Source organism: Labeo rohita, chromosome 14 (assembly GCF_022985175.1).
Source record: "Labeo rohita strain BAU-BD-2019 chromosome 14, IGBB_LRoh.1.0, whole genome shotgun sequence".
Taxonomy (NCBI): Eukaryota; Metazoa; Chordata; class Actinopteri; order Cypriniformes; family Cyprinidae; genus Labeo; species Labeo rohita.
In genome coordinates this window covers 2,337,415-2,353,674 of record NC_066882.1, presented here as the reverse complement: position 1 = coordinate 2,353,674, position 16,260 = coordinate 2,337,415, and the positions used below count along the sequence as shown (strand labels likewise).

Below are 16,260 nucleotides of genomic sequence, written 5' to 3'. Positions count from 1 at the left end.
GTCCTCAGTGTGAATATGGATCTCAAAATCATAAAGTCATTGTTGGAAAATGTTCACAAAAATGCTAAAAAAAAAAAAAAAAAAAAAAAAACAAAGAAGCTGAAGGATCATTCAGGCAACAAAACAGTATTAAGAACCAAGTGTATGTAAACTTTTGAACAGGGTCATTTTTATAAATGTAACTAATATTTTCTATATTTTATGTGAAATATCTTTTTTAAGTCTGTACTAAATAAAAACTAACATGCATTTTGTATGATTCTTTATTTTGGTAAAATAATTAACATTTTGAAGATTTTGCAAGGTGTATGTAAACTTTTGACTTCAACTGTATATCTTATTTCAAAGGAATTGATTGTTAACTGACATTCGGAACAACATCAGCATGTGACTTCGCGTTAAACAGTTCGATAAACAACAGGTTTGAGAAAAACTACTTTGCAGCTTACTTTACTTTAACCTACAGCAAAATAGTTTAAACAAGCCAGCTGTCTCTCTGAGCAACACACACAATGTGTTTCATTTTTTTAATGAATCAGTTAAGTGACTTATTCAATGACTTCCAGTTGTTTCATTTCTGAATGAATCACTGTTCTTTAACAAATCAATTGAAAGAATGATTCAATGACTCTCTGACAGCCACCAATTGCAAGAGGAATATCAATGTAACTTTCAGGAAGATTTGCTATGTGTTCATGCAGCCCAGTATTGCTTTTAATATTGCTGTAATCTATTAAATTATTAAAAAATTAACTTACATTATAAAAATGTCCCAAGAAAGGCTTAAACCCATTAGATACTCATTCATTCATTCATTCATTTGAAATTACTGTTCGAAACATTTAAATCACTTTGACGTAACAAACTCACGAGTTTGATACAAAAACAAATGTATTGAAGATTCTTGAAGCTTCCATAAATGCCCAGTACTATTGTCAGAATTGGTTGGTGGAGGAGAATGAATATTTGCAATTAAGAAATATATAAGAAATAAAGCTCTTCTGGGATATTTTTAAATATGTCAATATCGTACAGACTAAACATGGCTTTGGTGACAAGCTCACGGTGACTTTCTCCATTTTTTTCATTTTTTTTTTTTTTTTTAAATGAGACGTTTATTTTAATAAGAATATACGTAATGCAGATTTAAACAAATATTTATTTAGGACTAGAATATTCGATTACAGACCTTTAGCATACAAACCGAATTCATTTAGAACTGATGAAAATGACTGCATGTAAAAATTACATGAAAGATTCCCACCACTAATGTACAGACTGACAGTCTGTCTCAAGCAAACACAGACAAGAAATACAAACCTGTATGAAAAGTTCTAAAGCCATCATCTGTATCAGGACTCTCAGCCAATCACATTTGAGGACTGGAACTATCTGTTGAGTATTTTTAAATGTATATTTTTTAAAGTTTTTTATAACGTTTTAGTATGCATTTTAAATGTGTAAAATTATTACATATGGCCAATTATACCAATATGACAGCCTGTTTCCACCAACAGATAAAAAGTAAAAAAGGTACTGTAAGATTTCTATCTCGCAATTCTGACTTTGTAATTGGCAGTCGTGAGAAAAAAAGTCAGAACTGCAAGATAAAAAGTCGTAATTACCCTTTTTTTTATTCAGTGGTGGAAAAGGGTTTCCATATAAAAACAATTTAGCTTCTTCACAAATAGTTCAGTGATTCACAATTGTTTGTTTACATCATACATCAAGCATTTGGCAACTTTCACTGTAACAACTAACATCTCTTTTTTTCCCATGGGAAATAACAGTATTAAATGTTCAATACTTTAATGTATGTGCCAACACAAACAACACAAACAACACGGTGCTGTAAAAACAAGCCACAGACTCCTCTGCAAATCAAACCGCAACACAATCAAGAGAAGACAAACACAGCATTAATGCCAGTCATTCTCCTAAGCCATGTGAAACCACAGCGATCCAGTCACAGTCCAGCTGTTCATAAGAAGCTTTGCGGTTGTGTGTTTGTGTACTACTTTGCGCATACTCATACGTTTGCGCGCACCCCAGAGAGGACCAGACATGCACTTCAAGCATCACTCATTCTTGCACACTTGAGAGGGATAGCACATACGACACGCTGTCTTCTGAAACGCCAGTCTTCACTCATCTCCGCAGCTGCCTACCTGCTGTGCATTGTCCCTGCTGAAAGAAAAAAACCAGGACAGTCACTCTGGGAAAGCTCTGAAGCCTGCAGTGATCATAAGCCGCTAAAACGGGTTTTTTTCCCATCGGACAGCATCCTATGATCAGTGATTTTTCAGCCCATTTCTGATAATTACAGAGCTACGTGCTCACACAACCGCTAGTCTTTGATGTCTCTAAGGGACGAACTACCCACAAAAAAGACTCGCCGCGGCCTCTCTGTGGTGTTCAGGCAGACGACAAGAGCGTTTTTTCCCTGCAGCAGTGTCACTGGGAATGAAAGACAGCGGAGGAGCAGTCAGGACTGATGTATATGCGGCATACGTGTGAGGGGAGCTAACAGGCCATATGCTCTTGACACACAGAGCCATTAGACGCAAATGCGCAGTGACACGACTCGCTCGCTGCAGGCGGGCCGGGCTGAAAATAAAGGTCATTTTCAGGTGCAGAAGCCTGTGATAGGCAGCATATGCCACTTGATCTAATGCTGACAGGGGCAACTGCGGTCGAGCGACCAATCGCTCGTATTCCTAGTGCCATGTTGTTGGGGGAAAAAAAACAAGCTCTGAGGGGAAAACTCATGATATTAGCCATGCCATGTCTCTCAAATCCCCCTCTGTCTTTCAAAACGGCAGGTCTCCGTAATGAAAATGGTTGATGGCCACTTATCATCTACAGGAGACAGGAACTGAAGGTAAACCACACACAATGTAATATACAGTATATACAGTGGCCTTCAGAATTATAGGCAAAGATGAGAGAAAAAGGCAATAAAACTGTCAGCTTGATGTTAAGCTGGAAATATAAGAGTAATCTTACCTCTCAGTGCGTTAAGGACCCTGGGAAACGGCTTGACAAGAGCAGTTTTCTTTGCAGTGTTTATGTATTTCCTATTGAAACATAAAATGGGATGGACCAGCTGACTAAACAGGCACTACTTTAAATAAAGAAGTTAATTTGCAACTGTAAAAAACAAAAACAAAACATATGTTATATATCTACATCAGCCATGTTGGCTTTATCATGTGACCTATGGCATTGACAGAGCGAAACAGTACAGTTTCACAAATAAACCATTTGCCACAAAAGTAATCAAAAAGTAGTCTGATTACATTTGAATTACGTTACCAACTACAATTTTTGTCATGTAATTTGGTATCAGAAATGGATTGCAATTTGTAAGTAATCTACCTGGCTCTGGTTGTATGGGCCATTCTACAGAATTTGTGCAAAACCAAAAAACACATTTAAAAAGCATTTAAGTATTCAAATCTTAGATGTTTACTAAGATCCTTCTATTATCTATTGAAACCCACAATAATATCTGAAATATTAGTAAGCTTAATGTATATAAAATTATCATTTATTGGGTACTTTCAATTGGGAGGTGGTGGTCCCGAACCCTAACCCCTAAATTTCAACTTATGAAAATGATATTGAAATATTTTTTTGTGTTTTTGTTGTTTTTAAAAGTATATTTTTTTTTATTATTTTAATAAGTGACGTTAAAAAATATTTATTTTATAATTTCTCCTTAAATTATTAAACTTTGTGTAAAAAAATGATAGACCCCATTATTTTGAGATAAATGTGTTCAAAAGTCTGAAAAAAATCTGCATATAACCTAAAAGAACATCACTACCGAACACCTTTTTTTCTGCAATTAAGCACACTTTTTTTTGGGAGTTATTCCATAACATTTAGTTTTTATATGTGTACCACTGTTCAGAACTGTGTTAGTTAAACATGTGCTGATTAGCATTTTTGAGCTGGGTTCAAAAGTATCTAAAATTGTCCCTACCGAAACAGTCACTAATGTGATTTGGTGGTGTTTCAGTAGTGACATCTTTGTTTTTTCTGGGTGTTATCCTATAAAATTGTCACTACCAAAACAGTCATGAAAGAAACATGTCATCAATAGCTCGGTAGTGACAAAAGGAAACACATAATCCTCATATTTGGAGGAATTTTTAGTATTTTAGTATATTTTAGTTTGCAAGTTAAAATTAGTAATGTGATGTGGTCGCTACCAAAGCATTACCGTCACAACCGAAAAGTATGATGAATTACCACTAAAATGTTATGATAGTTTTTGGTTTAATCCTTAACTTTGAAATCAGTATGATCAACTTTTTGCCTTTTACAAAGAAAAATTGGATTCAAAATACAATCTCATAAATCACACTTGAAATATTGTTAAACGTAATTATTATTGATTTACCTCTGAAATATATATATTTACAATGTAGATGTAAGCAAAATCTTAACAGGTTAATAACCTTTCTAATTAAATTATTATTACTGTGTTTCAGTGGAGACAAATTTCGGAAGAGGACAAATACTTCAAAACTTTCTAAAAACACAATTTGAGAATTAACTGCACAATTACTAAAAAATAGTGTACTTTGGATATTATACAATTTGCATACATACCATTTTTCTTTGGACCAATTCTGTAGAATGACTCATATATACATACATAAACATATTTTGCAATAATTATAAATATATATAGTAACCAACTTTTAAATGAATGGTTTTTCTCTACTTTTTAAAAATTGACTACATCTTTTACGATGCTTCATGGGACTGTAGTTCTCTCCCCTCATTAAAACCATTAAGTACACAGTCTAGTACCTTTGTGCTTTTGAGTTTTAACTACATTTTTTGAATACAATGTTTGTATATATGTGATTCACCTCATAGCTGATTCACTTGGTTCACGGCTTATAACATTTTAATGAAGACACTTTAAAAAAAAAAAAAAAAAAAAAACCTATGGGAACAATGAATGGCACTGAAACCAACAGCACTGAAAATGTAGATGGACACTAATGCACTGTGTTGCGTTGTTTCCCTGCAATTCACAACCAATCTCCTATGGCCTCATGGGATAGTGTCCATTAGAAGTGTACCTCATCTCGACAGATGTAACAGGTCATCTGGGTACTTTTCACCTACTGTTTCTTGAATCTTATCCATTGGGACAGTCAACTCATTTCACGTATGGCTAATCACCCATTATATGCTTATTCAGATGCAGGACATATTTTGGTTGCAGATGGTATTAGATTTAGTCTTACAAGTTAGTTTTGTTTTGCCTAGACTATGCATAACTTTAAGTCTCCAAAAAAAAACTGGTCTAATCCGAATCCAACGATTAAGACTGATTACCTTCAACTGCTTTAGACACAGACTGCATTTATGCGACTGGCTCCTGTGCTGCATTTATATTATCCTCCTTATTGACAGCCTTAAAATTCTTATTTTAAAAATCTAGACACATATTCCCATTTCAGAATTCATGATCCGTGGAATTATACTGTAAATATGAGCTGGCATGCAGGGCGAATGCCATTAGTCTTCCCATCAGCATGGAGAAGATGAGAGATAAGCCAAATAATACAAGACAAAAGCTTGCAGGTCTTATGTTTGGTATGCTGTTAATATGGCTGTTTGGGTTAAATAAAAGGCATTTTGCTATGAGAGACTTTATCAGTTGTCAAATGTTGAAGATTTCTTGGAAATACCTTATTATTACACTGTCCACCTTCATAAACCACTTCACACCTGGAAGTAAGGTTTAAGAGACTTCACTTTCTCTAAAATGCACAGATTTGCAAAATCGTTTGGTAGCACAAAGTCTATAGAACAGCGACAAGATATTTTCAAATCAGCTATCAGGAAGACTTACCAAACTATAAGTCTCTATTATCATAAATGTGACCCTGGACCACAAAACCAGTCATAAGGGTCAATTTTTTTTGAAGCTGAGATGTATACATTACCTGAAAGCTGAATAAATAAGCTTTCCATTGATGTATGGTTAGGATTGTTTGGATAGGACAATATTTAGCTGAGATAAAAACTGAGTGAAAATCTGGAATCTGAGGGTGCAAAAAAATCTAAATACTGAGAAAATCGCCTTTAAAATTGCTAAAATGAATTTTTAGCAATGCATGTTACTAATCAAAAAGTATGTTTTGATATATTTACAGTGGGAAATTTACAAAACATCTGCATGGAACATGATCTTAATACACTAATGATTTTGGCATAAAAGAAAAATCAATAATTTTGACCCATACAGTTAATTTATGGCTATTGCTACAAATATACCCGTGCTACTTAAGACTGGTTTTGTGGTCCAGGGACACAAATATAAACTAAACATCTCTAGTACTTTGATTACAACTTGATTCTGTGGAGAGATTCTGCGATGTCACATAAAGATAAATGCCATCATGGACTGCAGCAGACACCAGGAGATTTTAGGCCACACACCATCTTTGTCTGGATTTATTGCTCTGATCGAAAGCAGATCTCCAAATCCACACAAAAAAATTGCCCACTGACCCTGTGAATGAAGCTTTTGCTGTGGCCATCCAGGTCCCCCGACCTAAACCCACCGAAAACCTGAGGGGTGACAACCTGCAGAAGCCCAAAGGATTGGCGCAGACAATAGAAATTGTCGAAAAGTGTGCCGTCTCATATAATTTCATCCAGCATTATAGGAAGAGATGAATGGTTTTTATCTCAGCATAGAAAGGACACACTGAATGTTCAAAGATGTAAATAACTAGTTTTATATTTTGTACATTTCTTAGGTGCCATTGTGCTTTACTCAATTGGATTTCAAATGCACCACCCACACATTTGATTATTTCTTACAATTTCTTTTAAACCACCAGTGCAAATATTTCACTGGTTATCACAAAGTAAATTTGTCCTTGACTGAACCAACAACTCAGATCATGCTCTTGTGAAATTTATTTGATTCAAACAGCCAGTAAAATTCAACTCACTGATACAGGGATGCTGCATGTGGCAGGACTTACACACACATTTAGCTATAGGCATGTCCTGCATGTCTGGAGCACTAAGGCAAAACCCATGCCAACATGGAGAAGAACATGCAAATCCTCTCAGAAAAGCCTCCCGGCTCAACTGGAACTCAAACCAGGAATTTTCTTGCTGTGAGTCGACAGTAATACCCACTGAGCCACTGTGCCATTCAATGAAATACATATCAATGTGAAATGTAACCCACCACAAATATAGTCAATCATTTTTGACTTAAAGGTGCAGTATGTAATGTTGACAGCTAGTGGTTGAAATAGGTACTGCAGCCCAAATGCAAAATATTGGAGTTTTTTTGCTCACATGGGTTGCCAGATTGAGGACAGGCAACAGAACGATTGCTATTGAAAATTGAAAGCAATGAGCCTTATATTGTAAACTGATGAGCTGATCTATTTCGTGTTTTAATATTCCTCTGGTCACAGAGCTTTTTAGATAAATGTTGAATATGTGTTTCTGACTCAGTTCATTATTGGCTTCCATGGCTGCAATACGCTGTATTTCCACCAAATGGCAACCTGGGGTGTGACCAAAACAAAAACACACATTCCGAAACTGAACGCACATTTCAGAGTTGTTTTTTTCGGTTTTGTTTTTTCCTTTAGAGAAACAAGTGTGTGAACTTGAGCATGTTTTCTAAGTATTATATATACTACCGCTCAAAAGTTTGGATCAGTAAGACGTGTAATTAAAAAAAAAAAAAAAAAAGTCTCTTATGCTCATCAAGACTGCATTTATTTGATCAGAAATACAGAAAAAATAGTAATATTGCAAAATGTTATTACAATATTAAATAATGTTTTTTATTTTAATATACTTTAAAATATATTTTATTTCTGTGATGCAAAGCTGAATTTTCATCATCAGCTGTTACTTTATTCATAAGTGTCACATGATAATTCCGAAATCATTCTAATATGCTGATTTATTATTAGAATTATCAATGCTGGAAACAGTTGTGCTGCCAAATATTTTTTCAGGATTCATTTTTAATATCTTAACACATCACTGTTGAATAAAAGTATTAATTTCTTTCAAAAAAAAAAAAAAAAAAAAAAAAAAAAAAAAAGAAAGAATAAAAATTTACTGACCCCCAAATTTAGAACAGTAGTGTATATTGTTAGCAAACCTTTCTATTTTAACTAAATGCTGTTCTTTTTAACCTTTTATTAATCAACGAATCCTGAAAAAAGTATCACAGGTTACAAAAAGCACTGTTTCCAGCACTGATAATAAATCAGCATAATAGAATGATTTTTGAAGGATCATGTGACACTAAGAGACTAGAGTAATGACTGAAAATTCAACTTATATATATGTGTGTGTGTGTGTACCTGGTATTTATCACGTTATGGGGACCAACAAGGATAGTAATACCTGTCAATTTTGACCTTGTGGCGACATTTGTAAGGTCCCCATGAGGAAACAGGCTTATAAATCATGCAGAATGAGTTTTTTTGAGAAAGTAAAAGTGTGCACAGTCTCCTGTGAGGGCTAGGTTTAGGTATAGGGCGATAGAAAATAGGGTTTGTACAGTATAAAAACCATTACGCCTATGGAATGTCCCCATAAAACATGGAAACAGAACGTGTATGTGTGTGTGTGTTAAACAACTATGAAAACCTAACTCTACCACTCATTATACTGCAGTTATTTTAGTTTTCTTCTGTGTAAATGTATTTTTAGCTACCAGCTGAGATAATTAGCTTTTACACAATAACTATACTTTCACAAAATCACTTTAGCAGGTTAACGACTGTCAAGAATGCGAATGTAAGATGCTGAGTATAACATCCCAATACAAATTTAACAAATTAAACCTTTACTTAATTTAAAAAGTTCTGCTAAGTCATTTCTGCATCATCTGCTTGTCACCTGATCAAAGTTTAGTTTGACGAAAAAAGGCAGCCTGTGCGTAATTGCCGTGTGTCTTGTTTAATTATCAACATTCATGGCACGAATAATGAAAACACTGACAGCAGGAGAAGACGCTGACAAGATTGTCTCCAAACCTGCTGAGCCGGTGCTCAAATGTCATATTTGTGTAGTTCTGAAAGCAGTAAGATGATGTGACAATGTAGATTTCAAGCCGAGCTGAAAACATCCAGTCGGACAACTTCACTTCTCAGTGACCAGCCTTCCAGCTATCTCCAGTCTGAAGATATCATCTGAAATTCATATCATTTCCAAGACCAAGAAACCACTGTGTTGTTCTTTCTGTTGCCCTCATGCAAACCCTTTCAATAGATGCAGCTCTGCATGGCTCTTTTTCTGTTTGATTATTCAGCTCAACTGTCATGGCAGTGAGAAGAGGATATGCTGAGAGACTGATGTGTGACATGAAGAGTTTTAAAATCGAAAGAGATCTGATGGACACAAATATCTAAAAACAATCCAAAAACTCAAATAACTGAATCCTTTATGACAATATAAGTTTGAAGGAAAACTCAGCAATAGCTAACAATTCATTAAAGGTCTAAGTGTTCCATTTCTTAGCTTAAAGGCGCTATAGGACAATATTAATCACTTTTTTATGTCAGTAACTGAGTAGACTAAATCACGTTCACTCTCTTGTACATTACATGTGCATGAATGCGAGCACGAGCAATAATTTGCCGCCTGCATTTTACTTAATGGCCACTAACAAGGGTTTCAAGAATTCTACAGTCCGTTTAAGACTGATGTAGCAAAATACTGCAGTTGCCATGTGGACATTCAGCAAGATATATTAACATTTCAGACTTTAGTCCATTAAATGGCTATGTCAGTGGGATTAAGATGATTGTGTTATGCCGAAATGATGCTATATGGAATGATATTATTACAATGACATTAAGTTATCATTAGGAGGAATATTTAATTTCATTGCAGGTGTATGCAGATAGAGCTTATTAAGAGATCAATTTGTAAACTGACAGAGATACAAATTCAAAACTCCTCATGCATATTATACAGTTGAGCTTTATTATTACATTTATAATGGCAGGTTTTGAAAAATCATTAACATATATATGTATGTATGTATGTATGTATCTATCTATCTATCTACTATCTATCATGCTATGAATCTTTCTATATATAGTTTGATTTATAAAATAGTAATATTGTGAAATATCATTACAGTTACTGTTTAGATTTTTTTTTATTGTTTAAATATATGTTAAAAGTATTCCTGTGATCAAAGCACACTGTACACGAACACGCAAAGAAAGTCCCGATCTGAATCAAATGATTCGCTAACCCACACCAAAGTCCCGATAATGATTCGTACAGCATGATTTCAGATCAGGACTCGGAGTGCAAATCGTGAATCTTTCAATTCGCGAAATGATTCGAGAACCCGCTCTAAAGTTCATCTAAATAAACTGATTCGCCATATGCGCTCCAAACTCCTGATCTAAATCAACTGATTCGCGAACCCATACCTTAGTCCCGATGTGAATCAAATGATTCGCGATACGTGATTTAAAGTCCCGATCTGAACCAATTGATCCGCAAACCACATTCCAAAGTTCTGATTTTAATCATTAGGCTCTCGATCCAGCTCAGAAGTTGAATCAAATGATTCGATACACGATTTGAAGTCCCGATCTGAATCAAATGATTCGCGATTACGCGATCCGACTGGAGTGCTTCGAAACAATGAATCATTTCAAGCACAATGGTTTTATTAACTGATTTGGAGTTTCGAAAAGCTGTGTTAAAAGAGGTGTCAAGATGCGAAAACGAATTACTCCTTTAATCTGTTTTTTTTGCTAGTGAGTCGCTTGAACTGAATGATGGAAGTCACAGGTTTGAATCAATCGGAGCAGTTCAAGCGTAAATGACTCATTCAATTGATTCAGTTTTTCTGTTCCGCCTTTTTTGTCTTCAGTCATGTTTACAGACACTTTCAGTACTACTACTGGCTTAGCTTGCTAGTTTATGAAATTAACTGAAAAAAAGCGAAAACAGTATGATGTTTACGAGCAGAATATAAATATTTCCATTCCAAAAATAACATCCAACACAAAGGATGTATCATGGAAACATTGTGCATTATGATCGAGTTTGTAGCTTAATTTACAGAATAATTGACAGAGTTTTGGGTATTTTGGGTACCAGACAAGACATGCAGATAACAGGTTTTTGGGTATTAGACAATTTTGTTGACTAGCTGTTCTGTTACCAGACAAAATGGATATTCTCTGACAGGATCTGGTGTCAAGGGCTGCACCTTAATTATCGGGCATGGAGGCATGATCTAACAAGATGAACACAAAATAGCACAACAATATAAAGTAAATAACAAAGTTTGCCCATCTCAGTCAGACTGTCTAACTGGGTTGGTTTTGTCCAGAATCCGTCGCTATCTCGATCAGACTGTGTGCTGTTAATCAGTCAGTCTGTGATTACAGATGTGCAGGTGCTGTATAAACAGTTGTCTCTGGAACAGGCTTTGACAGCTTCTCTGTTCAGCACACAAGGGCTCAAGGACATGGACTCTCCCAGGTAATCATGGTTTTCTCTGACCCTCCTCTTGCTGTCTGGCATATTTTACATGCCAAAATACTTCAGTCCCCTAGAGGTCAACTGTCCAATTACAGTCAGAGTTTCACCTTAACCCCACTGAACGCCTTCATCCTTCATTCACACGCAGGCGAATTTATTGAGCTTCTCTTAATTAAAGCTGTAAGTTAGTGTGGTTATAAAAATAGCAGACTTTTGAAGGCAGATTATCTCCCTTTATCTCGTCTCATTGAATTTCTGTCGTCTCTGCCAGTGTTTCTATAATTAACTTCGTAAGAGTATCTAATCTAAAGGATGAACGCCAGGTGGTTTTAAAAACCAGTTCAACCCTGAACGGTGACTTGTATTACACAGCCAGTCAGACTTATGATATTACATTTGACAAGAAAATAGCAGGTGCAGCAAGAGATTTTAATTAGTGATGAAAAATAGGTGCTGTCATCCCTGTATTTGCATACTGTACATATACAGTGGAGTCCAAACATCTGAGGCTGCTAATGAAAATGCTTCTATTTTTTTTTTTTTTTTTATAATTTATTACATTTTTTTTAAATCATCAACATTACTATTTTAATGGAACTTTTTATTGAAAAAGGAGAGGAGAGCTTGTACAAGAAAATATTATTTCACTTTTTCTACTTTCATAAAATTTCATGTTTAATTAAATGTGTTACTTGCCACGTCTAATTGTTTCTGAAATTGAAATTTGATTCTACACCCTACTTGAACCCAACAGAAAAGCACTGTTTGTAAGCATTGTATTAAAGGAGAAGTCCACTTCCAGAACAAAAATTTACAGATAATGTACTCAACCCCCTTGTCATCCAAGATGTTCATGTTTTTCTTTCTTCAGTCGTAAAGAAATTATGTTTTTTGAGGAAAACATTTCAGGATTTTTCTCCATATAGTGGACTTCTACGGTGCCCCGAGTTTGAACTTCCAAAATGCAACTTCAAACGATCCCAAATGCAGTTGTAAACGATCCCAGCCGAGGAAGAAAGGTCTTATTTGGCAAAATGATCGGTTATTTTCATAATACAATTTATATACTTTTTAATGTCAAACGCCGTCTTGTCTTGCTTTGCCTGAGCTCAGTTTTTTTCCGGTTCATGACAGTTAGGGTATGTCAAAAAACTCCCATCTCATGTTCTCCCTCAACTTCAAAATCGTCCTATATCGCTGTTTTACCTTTTTTGTTAGGGGTGTTTGATCTTCTTTGCATGTTCACTTTGCACTTTGTGTCGGTACTTCTGCAGCGATGTAGGATGATTTTGAAATGATTTTTGAAGTTGAGAGAGAAAATAAGATTGGAGTTTTTCAACATACCCTTACTATCTTGAACCGGAATACACAGAGTTCAGGGAGAGCAAGACAAGACAAGTGTTTAAGATTAAAAAGTATTTAAATTGTATATTTTTAATGAAAATAATAGTTAAGACTCTTCTTCCTCGGCTGGGATCGTTTACAACCGCACTTGGGACTGTTTGAAGCCGCATGTGAACTGCATTTTGGAAGTTAAAACTCGGGGCACCATAGAAGTCCACTAAATGGAGACAAATGCTGAATGTTTTCCTCAAAAAACAATTTCTTTACGACTGAAGAAAGAAAGACATGAACATCTTTGATGACAAGGGGGTAAGTACATTATTTGTAAATTTTTGTTCTCCTTTAATTTCGCAGGTTAGCAAGTCATAACAGAATTGAAGTGTTTTTCCCCTCACACACAATCAGATGCAGACAGACTCTCTGTTAATGCAAAAACTGTTGCACAGTATTCTGAATCATTTATATTAAGACAACATTGACTGGATTCGATTACATTTCTGCACAACTAGTTAATTCTAGAGTAATCCTTACCATGTACTGTTGAGTGCTGGCTCACCACAAGCACTGCTCTTCATTATTATTCATGATCAATATGCAAAAATATCTAAAGTAGCGCTGAAGTCAGTGAGCTCCAGGCCCCAGGGTGTTACAGCTACTTCTCATCACCAGATGAATTCATGCATATCAAACCCAGAACATGCAGAACTGCCATCATACATGAAGCTCAGCAAGCTCAATCATGACACTACAGCTCATTCGAGATGATCCCTACATGCTGTTTACTGGCAAGAAAGCTAACTGGAAAGGAAGTAAGAGGTGAAAGAGAAAAAGGACACTTCAGCATGCTGAGGAGAAAGAGCGAGAGAGGCAGACACAAGCAAGCTCATTTAATTTCATTGAACAATATATTGACTCTGAATCACAATGGGGAAGCCGGCAGACCGCTGAGAATGCAATCTTCTACTATAGAGACCTGATGCTGTTTACAGAGAGATGATATGCATACAGGTGAAGAGACGCTAATGAGAGAGAAACTAGCTGAAATAAGTCATATAAATGAAGATATGTCAATGAATTGTTTAGCAAACATTTATTTTTTGATTCTTTGTGCTGAGACTTGAAAAACCGAAGCCGTGCTGCGCTTCGACTAGACTAGGATCCTGCCAGCCAGGTTTTCTTAGAACTATAAACACATTTGTTCTGTTTTTTCGACATGCTATCTCGGCTTATTGATTCTGACAGTGCAAACGCACTGCTGCTATTGAGAACCCCAACAAAATGAATTTCGCAGCGCAGTATGATATCTTCAGTGCATTCATTCAGTTTGAAACGTATTGGCTCATGACCTCCTTATGGCAAACTGAAACGCTCTAAACTGGCTGCTTGCCCATCTCTCCCACCACATTTAAGAATACAACATCTGACAGGTTTGTGTCGGGTGGGATGAGAGAGACCCTCTGCTAAGGCCTTTCATGTGCCTGATGCCGGCAGGTGCAAAACACTCTGGTACTGCGGTAATAGACTCCCCACCGATGAATACAACCTAGGCTCACCGAAAAAATGTGACTCTGCCTACATTTTTTGCAAAACTCCGACATACCAGTACAAAAACTACTGCAGTTTCCAGCTGAAATGAACACTAGTGGCAGCAACACAACAACTTTTATTCCTTTTCACACACACTGTGATTGAACAATACTATGTTATGAGCAGTTCTGTGTAGCAACTGATTATAACTAATCTAGATTCCAAAAATTAAGTGCAGCACTTGTAACTATATTACATTTTAAAATACTCATAATCAGATTACAGTTACTTTATTATTAGTTACACGGTTGCATTATTCACACAATAGCAATAAATTGTTGTAAATAATGCATGTTGTTAATAACAACAAATACAATATGTTCTCCTTTCTTTTTGTAGTTTTATATCCATATGGTACAAGATTATTCCAGTTAAATCAACATGATAAACAAGGTCAACAGTAATCTAAAAATAATCAAAAGCAGTCTAATTATATTACTAAAATGTGTAATGTAATGGATTATGTTAACAACTACAATTTTTGTCAAGTAATTTGGAATACTGTAGATTAGCAGTGCTGGGTAGATTACTTACACTTTTACCGGAGTGCATGATTTGTAAAATCAATACATTTTGACATTTTCATCACATTATTATCTCCAGATAAGGCTTTTCAGATGTAGTGAACTTGCTCTGTAGCACACATGGTAAAGCATCGCCCTTGCAATGCCAAGAGCTCGGGTTCGAGTCTTATAAAATGCAGATATAACAAAAAACTGAATGACTTGTAAAAGCATGATAAAATATCATAGTTGTTTCAGGAAGTGGATTTTATCTCACGTTTCATTTTGTTTACACTAGGACTGTCCCTGACTCAAGACTTTTGTGTCTTATAGTCATTAGTTTAAATCATTAGTCGACTAATGGCACAACTTAGGTCTGTATTAAACTATAATGAGTCTATAGCCTATTCCAAGCTTGTTGCAAAGCACTGACAAAAGAAATGACTTTGAATGTGCCAGAAAAAAAGCAAAGGGATATTTTAATTATTTATTAACAAACTAGTGTTTTCTGAGTCTGTGTCGTCTGCGAAGATGTGGAAAGAGGATGCTGACTTGAAATCTGCGCAGTACAGTGATGCATCTTTGGATAGAAATGCAGCTTACATAATCAGAGAGTATTTGTATTCGATTTGAATTGGTTTGTCTAAAAGCAGACATTTCAAGCTTTCTATAGATACAGTTAAGGTCAAAAGTTTACATACACATTGCAGAATCTGCAAAATGTTAATTATTTAACCAAAATACAAAATGTATGATATTTTTTATTTAGTACTGACCTGAATAAAATATTTAACATAAAAGACGTTTACATATAGTCCACAAGAGGAAAATAATAGTTGAATTTATAAAAAAATAACCCTGTTCAAAAGTTTACATACACTTGATTCTTAATACTGTGTTGTTACCTGAATGATCCACAGCTTATTTATTTATTTATTTTTTTAAGTGATAAGTTGTTCATGAGTTCCTTGTTTGTCCTGAACAGTTAGAAAAATCCTTTAGGTTCTAGAAATTATTTTGTTTTCAGCATTTGTGTGTATTTGAACCCTTTCTAACAACTAAGGGACTCATATGCAACTATTACAGAAAGTTCAAATGCTCACTGATGCTTTAGAAGGAAATGCAATACACTGATAGCCGGGGGTGAAAACAAACTGAAACTGAACTGAAAATAAATTTGAATATTAGGGTCCAGTGTTCAAATCCCGACCCTCCATCTCTCTCTCCCACTTCGCTTCCTGTCACTTCTGATCTGTCCTGTCATAATGAAGGCAAAAATGCAAAATAA

General features: G+C 35.3%; 1 long non-coding RNA gene across 1 annotated transcript in view; it reads right to left on the bottom strand.

Moving 5' to 3' along the window:
* Window positions 1-1,551: 1,551 nt before the first annotated feature.
* The window catches only part of LOC127176439 (uncharacterized), an 87,752-nt gene continuing 73,043 nt past the window's right edge, over window positions 1,552-16,260 (bottom strand). The window contains exons 3-4 of the long non-coding RNA XR_007829099.1: window positions 3,007-3,077; window positions 1,552-2,187 (exon numbers count right to left, since the gene is read on the bottom strand). This is a non-coding gene — a long non-coding RNA (uncharacterized LOC127176439). The remainder of the gene's footprint in view (window positions 2,188-3,006; window positions 3,078-16,260) is intronic.